This window comes from Chelonia mydas, chromosome 11 (assembly GCF_015237465.2).
Source record: "Chelonia mydas isolate rCheMyd1 chromosome 11, rCheMyd1.pri.v2, whole genome shotgun sequence".
In the NCBI taxonomy this organism is placed as follows: Eukaryota; Metazoa; Chordata; order Testudines; family Cheloniidae; genus Chelonia; species Chelonia mydas.
In genome coordinates, this window is record NC_051251.2 from 61,215,386 (window position 1) to 61,234,486 (window position 19,101).

At 40.8% G+C, this 19,101-nt stretch overlaps 1 protein-coding gene across 4 annotated transcripts in view; it reads left to right on the top strand.

Moving 5' to 3' along the window:
- PARD3B (par-3 family cell polarity regulator beta) overlaps positions 1-19,101 on the top strand; it is a 616,262-nt gene that overhangs the window by 466,326 nt on the left and 130,835 nt on the right. The window lies entirely within an intron of this gene.

Below are 19,101 nucleotides of genomic sequence, written 5' to 3' on the forward strand. Positions count from 1 at the left end.
CAGGCCCATTAGTTTGACCTCAGTTGTATGCAAGTTCTTAGAACAAATTTTGAAAGAGAGAGTAGCTAAGGACATATAGAGGTAAACAATAATGGGGATAAAATAAAATCTGGTTTTACAAAAGGTAGATCTTGCCAGACCAACCTGATTTCTTTCTTTGAGACAAAAGAAATGCAGTAGATCTAGTCTACCTGGATTTCAGAAAAGCATTTGATACAGTTCCACATGGGAAATTATTAGCAAATGGAGAAGATGGGGATTAATACAAGAATTGAAAGGTGGATAAAGAACCGGTTAAAGAAGAGGCTACAACAGGTCGTGCTGAAAGGTGAACTGTCCAGCGGGAGGGCGGTTACTAGTGCAGTTCCTCAGGGATTGGTCTTGGGACCAATCTTATTTAACATTTTCATTAGTGACCTTGGCACCAAAAGTGGGTGGATTTGTGGATGACACACATGAAGGAGGGCTGGAATACCATAAAAGAATATTTGTACAACCTTGAGAACTGGAGTAATAGAAATGGGATAAAATTTAATAATGAAGAGTGAAAGGTCATGCACTTAGGGACTAACAGCAAGAATTTTTGATATAAGCTGAGGACTTACCAGTTGAAAATGACAGACGAAGAGAAAGACCGGGGTGTATTGATTGATGGCGGGATGACTGTGAGTCACCAATGTGACGCGGCTGTGAAAAAGGCTAATGCAGTCCTAAAATGCATCAGGTGAGGTATTGCCAGTAGAGAGAGTGAAGTGTGATTACCATTGTACACTGGTGAGACCTCTTCTGGAATACTGTGTGCAATTTTGTTTAAGAAAGATAAATTCAAACTGGAACAGGTGCAGAGGAGGACTACTAGGATGATCAGAGAAATGGAGAACCTACCTTAAAGGAGGAAACTTAAGGAGTTGGACTGGTTTAGCCTACCAAACTGAAGGCTGTGAGGGGAGACAGATTGCTCTGTAGATAGATAGATAGATAGATCACAGAGATAAACAACAAAGGAGGAGAGGAGTTGTTTAAGATAAGGGCCAATGTTGGCACAAGAACAAATGGATATAAAGTGGCCATCAACAAGTTTAGGCTTGAAATTAGATTAAAGTTTCTAACGATCAGAAGAGTGGAGTTGTGGAACAGCCTTCCCAGGAGAACAGTGGGGGCAAAAAACCTAACTTGTTTCAAGACTGGGCTTGATAAGTTTATGGAGGGGATGGTATGATGAGGTTGCCTACATTGGGACATAGTTCATCTACAGCTGCTATTAGCAAATATCTCCAATGACCAGAAATGGGACACTAGATGAGTAGGACTCTGAGTTACTACGGAGAATTCTTTCCCAAGTGCCTCACTGTTGGTTCTCACCCACATGCTCAGGGTCTAACTGATCTCCATATTTGGGGTCTGGAAGGAATTTCCACCCAGGTCAGACTGGCAGAGATCCTGAGGTTTTTTGCATTCCTCTGCAGCATGGAGCATGGGCCACTTGCTACTTAGAACGAGAATAAATGGTAGATTCTCTGTAACTTGAAGTCTTTAAATCAAGATTTGAGGACTTCAGTAACTTAGCCAGAGGTTTTGAGTCTATTAGTAGGTGGACAAGGTTCTGTGGCCTGCAATGAGCCAAAGGTCAGACTAGATGATTATGATGGTCTCTTCTGGCCATAAAGTCTGTGAGTCTGTCTTTCCATAAAATTCAGAGAGGCTCCAACTGACCTGGTAAATAAAGTGTTCGTTATCGGCTTTGGCTAAAGATTTCTAGAAATTGGCTGAAGATTGGAAATAACCCTAATACTGATGGAGAAGTTATTCAATTTTAATATTATCTTTATTTTAGAGAAATAGGCAAGATATCTGTTGTTGTAAGAATATCTGGCAGCGCAAAAGAGGCATTTGTTGAATTCAGCTGTTGTAACTGAACTCAGCAGATTTTATTTTCCAGGTATACAACTTTCCGGATACTGTAGTTCAAGACCTTGGATTTGACCATGATTTTTTGCTTCACACTCCTGTGTGCTGTTACTCTTCTCCTCCAAAGACTATTAGGCTATGTGTTTCTAAGGATAATCTCCCACCCAAAAGCAGCTGGGAAAGAGACACAGTGGTATACTTCAGCAGCTACTTTTGAAAGAGTGGAGCAGAAAGTGACAGGAAATTGTGTGACTGCAGAGAAAAGAATAGCAGTGACTTCATTCCCAACCCCTGGACCCAAGCAAGGGGCGGGGAAAACTGAGACCAGAGCGCTTTGGTTATATAATACTATTATATAAACCAGTAGTACCCCCTCACCTGGAATTCATGTCTGGACAGATTAACTCAAAGGATATAGCAAAAATATAGGGGGTCAATAGGATGAAGGAAATTATTAGTAATGGGAAAACTGCCAGATGAAGAAAGTTTGAAAAGGCTGAACTGTTAAGTTTAGTGTAGAAAAAGAGGAGGGGACATTATAGAGAGAGATCAAATAATGAATGAATGATATAGAGAAGGTAAATCAGGAACTGCTTTTACCCTTTTCATAATACGAAATCAAGGAGACATCCAGTGAAAATGAAAGCAAGTGTTTAAGTCTTTTCAGGATCAGGGCTCTAGTTTGTTCTCCAGGCCAGACAGTTTCAGTGAGATATAATTAATCAACTGTGAATGGATGCATTACAGCTGGTCAAATAGTGTAAAAGCCTGTTCACAAACATTTGCATGGTTGAACCTTTGTTCATACAGTTGTTCTCATGCAGCAAATTTTGGGCCTATAACCAAAATATATTCAATCAAGAAATGAAGTGTTTAGGGAAATAGTTTCTAAATATTAGATCACCCAGTCAGGGAGCAGAAACAATACTATGTGACCAATCACAGACAACAAATATCCAAAATGTTCAGTATGATGAATAACCTTAATGTGCAATTCATGGATAATCCGTTAACTAAAATGTGTTCATACAAATGATTTGATGAACAAACACTGATAACTAACAAATTTAGGAGAACCATGATTGATTTGGGACAGTTTGGGACAAAAAAATTGTTAAATGAATTGACTACATTATTTACAAATAGTTTGCACAGCTTTGGTAGTTATCAATACAATTTCCTTGTCATTCTTACAGTAATAATGGTTTTTGACATACCATGTAACTCATTAAAAAATTTGTCTGAACTCCTCTGTCCTGTGTGTTGCAATCTCTGTTTTTAGAGATCTCACCCCTTTTTTGCGGAGGGTAATTGTGTGCATAATTGGGAGGTTTTTATGTGCTCATACTGGCTGGTTTCTAAATAAAGATTAACACCACTGTATGGAGAAAAGGAGTACTTGTGGCACCTTGGAGACTAACAAATTTATTTGAGCATAAGCTTTTGTGAGCTACAGCTCACTTCACGGCTGCTTCTCTGACCGCTGTATGAGTATCACAGAGAGTAAAATGGAATGAATGAATAAAATCTCAGATAATGCAAGGGGGAAAGTTGTGAACAGAAATCAAAGGGAAACCCTGGTAGCAAGCATGATGTCACTATATGTAAATAAGAAAGTAGCACAGAGAAATTAGAGTTTTTAGTATATTGTTTCATGGAAAATAATGGCAGGATGTCACTGTAAACTTGCTAATAAATGCAATAAAATGAGTTAAAACAGATCTGTGTCAAGTAACCAAAGCATGATGGACAGGATAGTGCAGGGAGAGAAAAGATTCTGGGAGCCAGCAAAGCCTAGCCAAAATTAGAATGTTCATATTGTTTTAAGCTACCTTGTTAGTATGTAGTTGGCAATACATAAGTACTTAATGTTTTTAAGATCTGTTCTACAAATTCTCCATGCCCTTGTCTATCAAAATGGATGTATCTGACTGTTAGCTCAAAAAGCAGGGCTTCTTTGATATTAAAGCAATAGAAATGATCAAGTTTTTATTGAAACCATATGTATTTGGTAAGCAATACCTGAAATATAATATTGAAATTATTGTGTCTACTGTATAGCAGTACTGGGTAGTTCATATAATAGTGGTCATAAAGTTTTCAGCTGTGACTGCAGCTTCCCATTGTTCTGAGATTTATTTTTGTACATAAAGCAGGCACTAAGAAAAGTGTTTAGTATGTGTGGCCTACTTTCTTCAGAGTTTGATGAGAGAATGTATTGTGTATCACAGATGGACAAGTCCTCCTGTGTCTTGAGCTCTATCACTTAGATGCCAGAGACGTCTTGTGATTATGATATAGTCCTCAGCTTTTACCTTTATTGATTGGTCACTCTACTGTCATGAAATTAGGAGCAGAGTGACCAAAGGGTTATAAGTTGTACTGACTTGTTTTTATACACACAGTTTTAGATTATCCACAAGAGGAAATAACTAGTATCCAAAGCTACCATGAACTGAGTCCCTCCGTTGAAGGCACTTTGTCATTCTTTCCAAAACTTAAACAGCTGTAACTAACTAATTTGATTTCTAATAACTACTTTCAAAGTCCACATAAATTCAGTAGCAAAGGGTTAGGGCAAAGAGACATTGAAATTTATCTGCTGTGCTTTTCCCTTAATGTCATCCTCTCAACAGGGAGCTCTCACCATTCTTGACATTTGACAATTGGCTTTGTGTCAACCATGGCAAGAGCTCCCTCTTGAGATTGACAATAGAGGTTCTTGTTTAATTAACTAGCAGAGATGCTGCCTGAGAATGACAGACCGTACCTCCCTCAGTCCCCAAAATGAGGTGCAGTTAATCTCCTGCAATATACAGTACATGGGAGCATGTTCTCCTCAATATGTTTGTATAACTCTTAGTAATACTAATGAGATGTACGTGCTTGGATCAAAGGGCAAATAGCTAACTCTGCTCCAGAGTTCTGTCCTAAATTAGGTTCTTCTAGTGAACAGTGTAATTGCAGCCTTCAGCTAGCTGTTTTTTATGTATTATATTTTTCAACCATTCCATTATTTCCTCTCCTATTTAGTAACACTGTAACTGTCTAAATGTTTTGCTAAGAAGTCAGCTACAGAAATGAGCCAGAGCCATATTTGTCAAGTTGTCCCATTTAAACTCCTTAAAACAGGAAGCTGTGTGTAAGGCTTTCTGGGGAAAATATCTCAAAGGGAGTTTGAGAAGACTAGACACTGATTCTCCTGGACTCTAGGTTGAAAAATCATAGTGCATTTGTGTCATGTGGGCAGATGTTTCTCCCACGGCCCCTCTAGCTCAATAGAAAATCACTCAGACCCATGCATCACTTGAAATCTCTACTACCACCAAGATATTTAAAGGAATTGTATTTATAGTTATAATTGATAGCCATTGCTTTGACAGGCAGATAGATTTCTCCTCCAAGTGGCTTCTTGTGATTGGCCTCCAGTGGACCTTAACATTAACAGAATTCTCCTGAAAAGAGTCTACAAACGAACAATAAATCTCTAGGAAATGATGTTAACCGCATTCTGCTATGTCTAATTAGAAATGTACAATAGCTACATGGTTATGGCCACGGAGGGAAGGTATTTTTTTACCATGCAGCCGATTTTGACAGTTAAAAATGCAAAAACATCTATTATTTATTATACTGAAACACATCTTTCAAATGATAACACAACAAATCTTTTTTTGTTGTTGTTGTTTTTTGCTTTGTTCTGCATTAAAACTAAAAAAGTCACATATACAAGAGACTGTGGGGTTGGAATTCGTAATGGCTAAACCATAAAAGTTCACTGTGGATCCTGCTGTGAATCTTTTAACGTCTTCTCTTTGCCTATACTCCCTCCCTTTCCTGCTCTTCCTATCTGTCTTTCCCTCTCTTACAGACCAGTCACTGGAAGGAGACCCAGGAGCTCTGTTTTTCCTGCTTTCTAAGAATGATCCCTTTTTGTGGTGTCTCCAGCAGAAATTTCCAAATGTCAAGAACTTGTATTTCAATAGCATCCTTCACAGCCACATTTCAGGGCACTGTAGAATAAACCATGAAAGGGGAATGGAGGAAGTGGAACATGGGGAGAGAGAGAGGAGGGAAAGGGGAAATGAAAGGCAGAAGAGATTTAGAAAATGGAAAAAATAATAGTAGGGGAAAGAAGCACTTAAACTGATAGAAATGAGGAAGGCAGCGATGCAAACTAAACACAGCCATATCTATTGGATGGAACATGGAGTGGGAGCCCAGTATCTCTTCAGTTCTTTTCCTGGCTATACAATTAAATCTCTGTGTGACCTTAGCCAAGTCACTTAACCTCTCCATCTCAATTTCTTCATTTGTAAAATGGGTATAATAAAATCTGCCTAATGGATGTTGTGAGGATTGATTGTTTCTGAAGCTTTTTGAAAGGTTTGAAGTGCTATGGACATTAGGATGAACGTGTCTCCCTGAGAACACAGGGGAATGTCCTTAGTGTCCATGTCAGTTTTACGAAAAAAAATATCACTGTTTTGTCCTGTTTTTGTTATAACCCTGCAGGCCCTGGGGGCTTCCAGTGAGCAGCCCCATTCTACAGAATCCCCCAAGCCGGCTCATCCCGAGTCAAATCCACAAGGTGGCAGAGAAGGAGAGAAAAGCATATGGCTTGGCTGAGGAGGGCAGTATTGCCAACCCCAAGAATTGGAAAAATCGTAAATCTGGAACCTCAAAAAATGATGAGATTAGCTTTAAAACTAAGATTTTTTAAAATAAATGTTGGGGTCTTTTAATTTGTCTTCTGGTTTCTGAACCTTTAAGGTACACCCACTTCACATTTTCAGGCTGTTCTCCACAACCATGAAGGCTAGAAACTAACTTTCCTTTCAAATCAGAGTGGCGATTCTTGTGCAGTCTCTTGATTCTAGCAGCTGGAGCTTTAAGAAATACCATGAGACTTGTCAACACTGGGAGAGGAAATGTCTCCCTTAGCTGCAAATCCCCTCCTGTGTACATCTCGCTGATTCCCACCAAAACTATCCACAGTGTACCTGCTGTGACCTGTATCCCTGCTTTCTACTTAGAAATTCTGGTCAGCCCATATGTTAAGTAGAAGCAGCATTACTAATAGTAGAAAGAAAATGAAGGGGGGAGGGGGGAAACAAGGGAGACGTGGTAGATTTTTTAATTGTTTTATAGTTTGGATCTCTAATGGCTGTCTTATTGCAGCTTTCATATGACAACTGATTCTTTTCCTTTCCACACCCTCCAAACTTCTCTGACCTGTACTGTTAGGGGGTGGAGGCGTGAAGCAGAGCACATCAGGGAACAGTGTCCTGGTGTAGCCTGTGTAAAGTAGAAATTCGGCTTTCTCCTAAATTAGCCTAAGCGTAGAGAAGTATGGAAAATTGAGTTCTAGTGTGCGTAGAAGTTAGAGATAAGTTGGAGACAGTAAAATGGGGAAAATGGAAGTTAGCAAGGTTATGTTGCTGCAAAGTTTCAGTTACAACTGGTTTGAGCAAGGTTTTTAATGCGTGCTTTGGAGAATTGTGAAATGTATTGAAATGGTATCTATATTGATAGTATTGGAAGGGCATTGGTGCAGGTGTTAAATTAAAGAACGTGTAATTTAAAGAGCCAGTAAGGAGGTAGCAGAAATGTGAATATGGTAATGGGAGGTTTAATGTTAATTAGCGTTATAATGGATTATAAAAGGGGTAGTTTTTGTTAATTTGGGGAGAGCGCCCGTTAACCTCAGAATGGTACTGTTAGGTTCCAGGGCTCTGAGGCTGTGCTTCACTCCGTTGTCAGTGGACTGATCTCCCACTGATAAGCTATTTCATCTTTGAGTGTAAGTGTAATTGGACTATTGTGTAAGTGGTGATTGCATACCTGTTTGCTTAACTAATGATTTTTCTTCTGAGTAAAGTTTGGTGTTATCATTCAAAGTGTCACCCAGTGGTCGTCTACTAAATACATTTTCTGTAACTGACCCAGAGGCTTGAACCTGAAAAATAAGTTGGGTTTTATTTCACCCTTATCTTTAACAACTTAATATTAACTGGGAACATTTCAACATAAAGATTACAAAGCATGACACCAACTCAGCAGAATCCCCAGCCCCACCCAGAGGGAGCAGCAGATTTAGCAGGGAGTGACAGAGAGACACCTCAACTTGAAGCACCAATTGATTGCTCTGTGAGTCTCTCTCTTCACCCTCTAGGTTCAGCCTTGCCTCCCTCAAAAGCTAACACTAGGAAGGACAGGCTCCAGTCAGAACCTTCATTTGTTTCCCCCGCCCCCGCATGAAACAGGGCCCCAGACTCCACAGAATGGAGAAAGGTAGGAGGCCATCCTGGCTACCAGCTCGTCCTGTCAGGATTGGGAATCCATTGTGCTGGGTGCTGTACAAATAGAATGGAAGGGCTGGGCCCCACTCCTAAGATCTGTTTAAAATTGGACTCAATCCAAAACTTGTTTAATTTGTGAATTGAGCTATTACTGTTTTGCAGTTGCCTCTATGACACAGTGCATTAGTGTATTTAGCTGTTAACTGAAGGACTGGTGGTTCGAGCTCACACAAAGACAGTTTTCTTTATGGACCTGATAACAGTCTTCACATATGTGAAGGGCTCTTATAAAGAGGACGGAGATCAGTTATTTTCCTTGTCCACTGAAGATAGGACAAGAAGTAATGGACTTAATCTGCAACAGGGGAGATTTTGGTTAGATTTTAGGAAAAACTTTCCAACTAGAAGGATAGTTAAGTTCTGCAATAGTCTTCCAGTGAAGGTTGTGGAATCCCCATTATTAGAATTTTTAAGAAGAGGTTGGACAAACACCTGTCAGGGATGGTTAGGTTTACTTTGTCCTGCCCCAGTGCAGGGAGCTGGACTTATGACCTCTCAAGGTCCTTTCCAGCCCTACATTTCTATAATGCTATTATTCTATTTTGATCAGAACTAACTTAACCATCTGTACTTTGAAAGAGCCTTCCCCCTTCCTCTGTGACTTTCTCTCCCCCACCCTCACTCACTTTCACTGGGCAGGAGGTTGAATGCAGGGAGGGGTGAGGGCCCTAACTGGGGATGCAGGCTCCAGGGTGGGGCCAGAAATGGGGGGTTCAGGGTACAGGAGGGGGCTCCAGGCTGGGGCAGGGAGTTGAGTTAGGGTCTGGGCTCTGGGGTGGGGCTGGGGATGAGGGGTTTGGGGTACAGAAGGGGACTCCAGGTGGGAGGGTGGGGCTGAGGGATTCGGAATGTGGGAGCGGGTCTGCGGGTTGAGGCAGGGGGTTGGGGTGCAGGAGGGGATGAGGGCTCTGGGGTGGGGTTCCCGGCCAGTGGGAGTGCAGAGCTGGTGCTCGGGGCAGGGGCAGCATGCGGAGCCCCATGGCCCCTTTTCACCCCCTTTCCCAGCCCCAGGAGCCAGATCTGTTAGGTGCCAGGACAGGTAGGGACTAGCCTGCCTTAGCCCTGCAGCACCCCCAACTGGACTTTTAACAGCCCGGTAGGCAGTGCTGACTGGTGCCACCAGGGTCCCTTTTCTAATGGGTGTTCCGGTCGAAAACTGGACAGCCGGTCACCCTAGCAAGCACCGGTTCCTGCCGCCTGTAATCCCTGGCCACAGGCCCACCCCATCCCCAGCCTGGGCTCCGGCCACGGCGGAAGAGCGGCAGAGCGCCAGTGGGAAGCAGGAGAGGCCTCGAGGGTGGCGCGTGGGCAGGATCACACAGGGCTGTTTGGGGAGGCACAGCCTCCACCGGTCTTCGATGCCCACCACTGATGTGCAGCATCATTTACTGGACCATCCCACTGACTAAGAATAAATTAATTCAAGTTCTATTACTTTACTACAAAATTAGATATAAATATTTTAGTAGAAATAAATACAGTTGTTATGGGGAATGGAGGTTAGTGCACATAAAAATAAGGGAATGACAGCAGTGAATGAGGCCAAGTACATATTACTTGAGCAGATGCAGATGCTTTGCAAGCCTTATGCCCCTTACTCTGCTGGCATGTTTCAGTCCTGACCCACAAGAAGTTTGTGATTCCATCTCTGAGTGTTCTGAGCAGAGGTCACCAGTGGCGTTTAAATGTATCAGATTATGTTAACGTTGATGTATAAGTAAATGTTCAGTGAGATTTAAAACCTCCAACCTAATTCCTGTTTGTGACTTAATCCAGATTTACCCTAGGTGTCCAAAAAGGGGAGCTGGGGGGAATAAACACAACAGCATATTAACTCACTTTGTCACTCAGCCACTGACCCAATATTAGGCATCAGCAAGGTAAGCAGCTCCTAGAGTGCCAAAATATTAGGGAGGGCTTCCTGTGAAATCTGCCTAGCTTTGTAGTGGCCTGGCACCAAAATCTCTCAGGAAGCTCTTGCTATTGGCCTTCTGATGCGAATAAGTAGGGGGCTTTAGTGATGCCTGTTATGCAACGTAGTTGTCAGCTGTATCTATTCTGACTCTGCCTACCCCCATGAACATGCCCACAGTCTTGCTAAAATGTACTAGGTATCACAGCTGATATGTTTTTCTGACCACAGATTTCAAATTCATTATATGATGCTTTTTAGGAGTTGACACTTAAATTTAATACCAAAACAGTTTAAAAACAATAAGGAGCATTTTCAAAGTAACATAAGTGACTGAGGAGCCTAAATCCCTTTTCAAAAATGACTTTTAGGCATTTAAGAGCCCAAGAGTTATTGAAAGTCAGTGGAAATTAGGCTCCTAAGTGCCTAAGTCATTTTTTACTATGGGACTTAGGTGCCTTTGAAAATGGTATTCCTGGGCTACCACAGGGATTACATTTGCGAACTCCATGTAGGCTAATATCTAGAACAGTATTTGCTTTCGCTTTCGATGTAATTACTTGCCTGTGTTATTGAACCAAGGGGGAAAAAATCAGCCACTGGTATGGGAAAGGAAGAAAATATAAGAATATATGGGAGAATGGTAGTTACACAGTCTAGTGGACAAGCAAATAGAACTTGGTGGATTGGACAGACTATAAATCAATTTCTGATTCCTCTGGTCAAGCTGTAAATCATAGCTGTGCCACAGTACTGTAGGCTTTTACTTGTTGATATGCTTGATGTGGGGGTATACACTGCTTGGAATGGGTGCCCCTTGCAAGAAAGAGAAAAAAACTTGAATTCGGAGATCTGAGCACTAGCGTATGCTGAACATGGAAATAGAAGCAAAGCCACCATTTGATGTCACAGATTTCCTATAGTTAGTTAATATCACAGGAAAACACCACTTATTAAAGGCACAATTCCCACTCCCCCCCCCCCCCCATACAATGTGAATTCATTATCACTTGCCAGTTGCTCCAAAAATAAATATCTTAAACTGTTGTTATCCTTAATAACCACCCTTTGTCCCTAGTATAACATAGCTAGAGAGGCTAATGAGAGTTATTCCATGCAACTGATTCAGTAGATTGGCACAGTGCTTTTGCAGATGGCCTCTTCTAACACAGAAGACCTGAGTATGAGAGCGCTTTCAGATGTCTCTTCCTTTCTGGCTCTGGTGGAACTACTGTATTGCAGAGGTGTTGCTCGGCTTTCGGTGATGGGGGATAGAGCTGCCTTACTAGATGTGCATTTCCTACAGCCAATTCACAGAATGTGGTATGGGGCTCGCTGCTATCTAAGTTGAGGGCAAAGTCAACATTTAAAAGGAGGGATTTGAGGCATATAGAGATAAGGATAATGATGATTCTGGAGAAAAAATTGTAGGGATCTGTCTAGACCACCTTTAGTCTGCAACATCCATGGAAAAGAGCTGACTCTCAGAAGACTAGATGGGGTGTATTTGTTTATCTGATATTGGAGCTTGTATTCTGTCCAAAACACCAAAATCAGGAGACATTTAATCCTAGATGACCATTTTTTATTGTTTTTCACATGGATGCTACAGTATTAAGCTTCACTGTGTAATGTAGGTCTTGCATTTGGCATTTAGCTTCTGAATTTGATCCTCTGCGTTTAATATAGATATTTATTTGTCAAGTACTACAGCAAAGAGACTTCTCAGAAGATTTGATACTAGGAGTTTCTTGACTGACCCTTAAAGGTAGTAACAATTTTGGGAGCCAAGCATTTATATAAATGCTATTAAATATCCTCTCTGAACTCTGTTTGCTTCATTCTATTGATGCCTCTGAATTTACGTAATCAGCAGTATGTAAAAATAAACACTTCAAGATTTGCATGTTCCAATGGAAAAGTTCTCTGCTGTGGCAACTTTTGAGGCAAGAGTCTTTTTCTTTCTAGAAGAACTTCAGTAGGAAAAATATTTCCCTATTGGTTTATTTTGTCAGGGAATTCAGAAGGCGGGTAGTATGGGATGTAGAAATTTACATGGAATATGGAGGGTTAATGCTCTATGTTCCTAATTTTAAATTCCAGTAAATATGATTTCAGCTTTGATCCTATCAGGACTAATTCCTTTGTCACTCTACTAATTAATTCAGCATGCTGGAGAAAAGATGCTAATTTGGGCATCAAAGAAGTAGAGGGTGGGGTTTTTTTCGTTTTTGTTTTTAATCAGAGTTGTTAAAACGATAAGTTTTACTCCCATTAGACTGAATCTGAAAGCTGAAAGTCATTTTAGTCTTGTTCCCAACAGTTGAATATAATAAAAAATATGTCCTTGTTTCTCTCAAAATTGGCATAAAAAACCAGCAGCAACCAATATTGGTGTTAATAATGTAGGCTTCTTTAATGAGACTGCTTCATCCTCAATAAAGAAAGAAATCTTCTGAATATCAACTTTTTCTGCTTAACCTTTCCTTTTCCTGTTGCCTGTTATCAGCTAAACCCCATTGTTTTATTGCTGCAATTGAACTCTCTTCAAAATGGATTTGAAGATGGTTAGCATGAGCATACTTTGATTTACCAAAATGTAGCTGAATTTAGAGCTTAATTTAAAAAATTCACATCAGATTTATAGTTACAGAAAATCTAATAAATCGACCTGGACCGCACATGACTAAATTCATTAGCCTGTGGCCAGATCAGTTTTCTCTTTCCACAGATAGTCTCAGCAGCCCTATGAATGCAGAGTTCGATTGTGTTTATTGCTTAGAACTACAGTACAGTACTTCCATCTGAAAATAATTCTATGCTCAGTGCAGCTTTTGAAGTGATCCAAAGCAGGTTAAATGGGTGTGAGAATCCCAAGATGTCTATGTAACCACTCCCTTCTGGCAAAAGAAACCAAATCTGCCTACAGATCCTATTGCTCCCTCATAGCAACATTTTCTTAGTTTGTGGCAAGGGTGGTGCCAGTCATGAAAGAAAAGGAAGGCGGGTACCTGCCTTTGCTGAACAGGGGCAATTATTCTCATAGTGCTTTATTTTAAACTATGACTGACTTGCACTGTATAGTTGTGTCATGTGCACTTGTTCTCCAATCATGGGCTGCTTCTACTGAGACCTGCTACGTATTCTCTGTAGTACAGGAGCTTCTGTAAAACCTTTTCTCCCAATAATACTATACGGCTTGCTTTTAGGTATTTAGAAAAACACTAAAAATATAAAACAAATATTTAATTAACATTTCTGTTAAAAAAAATATAAAATGAGTCCGGAGCAGTAATCACAAGCAGTTAATCTGACTCACTAAAGATCTTTACAGCAATGTCTAATATCCTGTATAAGTGTATGTATGAAAGTAATTAATCAAAGCACAGCATTGCTTCTAGAGAGTATTTCTTTTGCTGTAAAGCTGAGTGATAAAATAACTTAAAACTCATGGCAGTAGCGGCAGTTAATAAGCTTTTTATAGTCCCTGTGTGGACCTGAAAATCATACCTTATTAGTATCTTTATCTTTCTTGCTCACCCATCTTACTTGCATTCAGATTTAATTTTGAGGGTTATTTTTATATTTCTAGTCTTTCATAGTGGAGCTGCTTTAATAATCTCAGCATGGGTTTTTGGCTGTGAAATGGGTGTTTCTGTTATATACACTTTACAAATCACTCTAGGTTTTTTCCCAAATCGTTTCTGGCGATACCATGGCATTGTTGGGATATGTGCATGTTTGTTTTTTTCATGTCTTGGACTAGTTGAATTATTTTTCTTTCACCACAGATGTTTGCAGTTCCGTTCTTTATTAGCTGCAGTGACACCTACCGATAGGGGGAACCTAATTAACTAAAGAATTCCCAATTGCTGAATTTAGCTAGCAAGCTGCTTGGGACTCTACCCAGCAGATGTTTCTCCTGCTTAGAAGTGTGGGGACTTTATAGACCTCCCTGCTTGTTAATCCATGAAGCAAATATCAACACATTTGAGATCTGGAAATTCACTGTTTAACACAGAAATGAAATGTTGCCATGACCACAGTTTTAGGTCTTGCATTTAAGACATTTTTCCCAGGAACAACAGGGCAGGACCATAGAACAGGAGGTTTGCTTTTGTCCTTGAAATCTTGAAATGTAAAAAGGGATGAAGACTGACAGAATGAACAGTCCGGGAGCCTTTTTTCTCTATCTCTTGACATTCACTGTAGAAATATAAACATTCCCTCTTTATATACCAGAACCAATAATATAGTCATAAATATACCAGTAAGAAATCACACATTTGGTATTCAAGGAGTTGATTCACTCAGTGTTTCTAATGGAAAATACCTTAATTATTCTGAGGACGTTGGTGATTTCTTTCAATGGGTAAAGCTAATACTAGCAAAGGGAAATCCATCTGAGTAGAACAACGTGTTTTCAAGAATAGTACATGGGTTTTCACATGAGGATGACTCACTCATTTTCATCTTTCTGAGGGCAGATCACATAAAGAAAATCCCTCTCTACTTCTGCATGCAGGAGTAGTGCGCTCAGAGCATTTGGAATATTGTCCTTGTATAGTGAAAAGCATACTAATGATTCTATGGCTACAACTTCCTTCATAGGCATTACACCAGGTAATCACTATATTGCGTAGGACACATAAACGCATAACTTTGCTACGTGTTTTTTTCCCCTCTATTATTATTTTAAGTGGTTTCATTCCACACAAAACAATCTAAGCAGATGCACACACTCTATTCATTTTTCAGGTCTTCTAATTATATTCCTCCCTTTGCTATGTAAGTTTTTGAATAAATAACAATTGTGTCAGATAGTACCTTAAGAGAATTTCCCTACATACAGTGTAGTAGAAAGAGCTTTTAAAGATTGGTGTGCAATAAATTTATTCACTAATGGTTTTAGTCTTATATCAATCATTTTAATATAAAAGGCAGGTTTTACTGTAATCCAGTTATTTGTTGTCTGCAGATTTTGTAAGCCTTGAGGCCAAAAGCCATTCACTTTTCACAAAATTTTCATCTTAACTTGATTAATACCATAACTCAGTTGTTCCAACAGCCTTGTTCCCATACATTAAGCTCAGTGGGAGCTTAGAATCAGGCCCAATGTGAGGTTAGCAAGGAAAGAATTTGGTCCCCTAAACGTTAGAGAAATATTAAGCCTGGAATGCACAAAATTATGCAAAATTACAATAAGTAGAAGTTAATTTCATCAGCATATGTCTGTGGTAATTTAGAACACATCAGAGAACGCAGACCTTTGCAAATACCATAAATTTCAGGGCATGGTGTATTCATGCAGTCAGAGAAGATGCTGGATATTTTGTGGTTTTATGCAGTACATATGTTTTTTTAAATTGGTGTTGGATTTTTGCAAATATATATTTTACACACACACACTCTGTGTGTGTGTGTGTCTCTCTCTCTCTCTCTCTCTCTCTCTGTCCCTTAATGTCCATGCTGGATTTTTGCTGTTCTGCAAAACATCATGATAATAATAAACAGTAATAAGGAATAGGTTTTTAAGAGTTTAGTAATGAACGGAAGAGGCCAAAATCAGAACATTTTCCCAGCCTTAGGCAACATACTGTGTATTTAGTGTGGAAGGTAAATATTGTAAGCCCACACAGCTCTAGGGTGAAGTCAAAAATAGCAGAAAAACTTGTTTTCATCAAGACCAATCCACCATTGCTAGTTTATAATTAAATTTGACCTTACCAATTTGTGGCAACAGCCGCTATACTAGCAAACAGCAGTGTTTGTGCAGAGATTTAAAACTGGCACTTATTACAAACAAAATTGTCATTTTATTTAAAAAATACTTCCTTTTGTAAGCAACAAATAATACCCAGACTTGAAACTCAAAGGGGTTCAATTTTTTTTAAAAAAACATTTTTGTATGCTACATATCTAACTTTACCTCCCTACAGCAACACAAAATGCCCAAGAATAATGTTTTCAACATCTATAAATACTCAAGACAAATACTAGACTCCACAAAGCCGTAATTGATACTATGGGGGAACTGTAGGCAGGAAGAATATAAACAAACTGCCAGAGTCAGATCAGGGCCAGGACTCAAGAGCTAATACATTATCTCTTGAGGATACTGCCAAGCGAGATCCTCAGTGAATATGCAGGGGCTGGAAAACAGATTATTTTCCCATCCATCCTGCAGGTGTTGGACTAAGGTGTGTGCGTGGGTTTAGTTTGGTTTTTCCTTGCATTCCTATATGAAATAACATCTGCAAGGTCCCATCTAGCTCTTCTTTTCACCAGTCTCTGTGTCCATCCCTCTTTCTCTTTCTCACACACATGCTCTCTCAATCACTCTCTCACCTGTACATATACACACCCACACGCCTACCCTTAACCGTCTCTTCCTAGCTGCTACGTTCTCCTCTCAGATTGTGGAAAACTCCCCATCACATGTATGCGGCTCCACAGTCTCTGGAGACCACAGGTGATAATGGAGCCAGAGTGTAGACTTTCCACTCCTGAAGAGCGCAGTTATGAAATGTAATGATTCCGCTGGCCCCGCAGTGAGATAGGACTCTAGAAGGAGAACCAAGTATGGCTGGTATGTTTGAAAAAGTGGTATGTATTTTCTGGAGTAGCAGGCTATTACTGCTTTAAATAGGACTTGGGGCTGTGGCTGCTACTGCAGAGATGTGGGGAAGAGTAAGATGAGGTTTGTACAGACACACCCACCATACCACCAGTATGTCCAGTCTCCCTCCTCATTCCATTGCAAAGAGCCACCCTGGAGCTCTTCTGTACCCTGTGCAAGGGAGGATCCAGTCCTCTTGCCTGGCACCTCTGCTGCTTCCCCCCTCCTCCTCCACCCTCACCATGTCTTTTTCTCTCATTCACTCACCCACTAACATGCAGTGGTGCTGGAGCATTTTTAGTAGTGGGGGGTGCTGAAAGCTAGCCCCCTGACCCCTGTCCATGCCCCTCCCCCGAGCTGAGGCTGGGAGCAGGGCTGTGTCACTGTGAGGGGGGACCCGGAGAGGGGTAAGGGGGCTGAGGCTGTGGCCATAGCTGGGAGCAGGCGTAGGGCCAGGAGCAGAACCCCAGGCAGGGTCCAGCAGCCAGAACCCCACGTGAGGGGCCAGGAGTGGAGCCCTGGGAGTGGGCGGGGGGGGCCTGGGTGTGGAAACCCGGGCATAAGGCCAGGGAGCAGAGTCCTGGCCATGGAGCCAACAGATGGGGAGTGGGGCACAGGGCCGGCCCCCAAGACCTGAACCTGGGGAGTTGAGTCCCGGGCACAGGGCCAGCAGTCCCACATAAAACCTGGGGGTGCTGCATCACCCGCCGCACCCGTACTTCCCGCGCCTGTGTAAATATGGCTGCTGTCATAACGGAAATGCTTTTTTTATCTGCAAGATTTGTCCTTTAGTGTACTAGTGACTTCATTTTTCTGTAGGCTCAGGCCCATTGATTAAATTCACGAGCAATCTGGATCATTACTTTGGGAGTCAGAGGGTACGTTTACACTTGGAGCCAGGGGTGTGATTCCCAGCTCACGCGGACATACTCTCACTAACTCTCATCAAGTGAGCGCGGCAAAAATAGCAATGTAGCTGCAGCAGCACATCCTAGTCACTCCAAGTACAAACCCCCTGGACCTTGTGGTAGCTAGTCTGTGCCGCCACTCCCCACTGCCTCTGACACCAGGGCTATGCTACTGTTTTTAGTCCACTAGCTCGATGAGAGCTAGTGTGAGCATGTCTGCTTGAGCTGGGCCTCACACCTCTAGCTCCAAGTGTGGACGTCGTCCGACTGAACAGACACAGTAATTCCGCTTTGGTCAAAGGAGTTATGTGATTTACAACTGAAGTCTGTGTAGTGTACTTCAGCTATCGTACTGAAGGCAGTTTGGACTGAAATGAAAAATAGAAAAGAGTAAAGGAAAGATCTCCAAGGAAATGTTACTGACTTCCATAGAACTATTCAAAAAGTTGTGAGGCGTATTAATGAAGTTAAAATACAGCAAGCTCCGTGAAGAAATAATTTTTCTAAATCGTTAGCCTTAATTTGCATGTAAAGGCACTTGAAAGGTTGCAATATGATAAAAATGACTGATCATTTGTGACCTATAAAATTCAGGATTTCAAATTTGAGGGGTGGGGGGAGGGGTTAGCCCATAATGCTTTGTGTATCCAACCTCAAGATCTAACTCAATGAGAAATGAAATCTAGCTCTGCCACTTAATAACCTCTTGCAAGCGCTGCGAAGAAAGGAATATAATTTTGCATGTCTTTGCACAGTGCCTAATACAATGGAACCCCAGGAGTGACTGGGATCTCTGGAGCACTCTCATAATATAAATATTAAATAATACTATATTATTAGATAGAAAGTAAAGCATTTAAGAGGGGACTTTTGTGAAGTAGCTCTCTCTCTCATCTTGCAATAGGGCAAGATTTATTTTTCATCCTGATTGCACCTTCCTGTAATTTTAAACAAAAATCAACTCTATACCTTTAAATTAAAGCCATATGCGAACGAGTGACAATTTTTACCAATAGGAGTAGAACATATGGCCAACTCTGTATGTTGGCACATAAGATTGTTCTGAAGATTGTTTTCAGAGAGCCTATTCTCTGGTAAGAAGAACCTTCAGCTACTTCGAAATGTATGCTAATAATAGCTTAGCATCGCAGCTGCTTTTGTTTCAGGTCTTGCGAGGTGGTAATTTCTACAATGCACTCAAGGTTCAAATACAATTGTGATCAAATACTGTGTAAATGGTTCTTAGTCAGAATTATTGGTAATTTATTTTATTATTGCAATAGGTCCCTTACTCTAGGCAATCGCTCATTACGTTGTGATTGTGTAAATCTCCAGCTTTGTTGTGTACTCAGTAAATATTGCATTTTTCCTCTACTAATTCTCTCCTCTTCC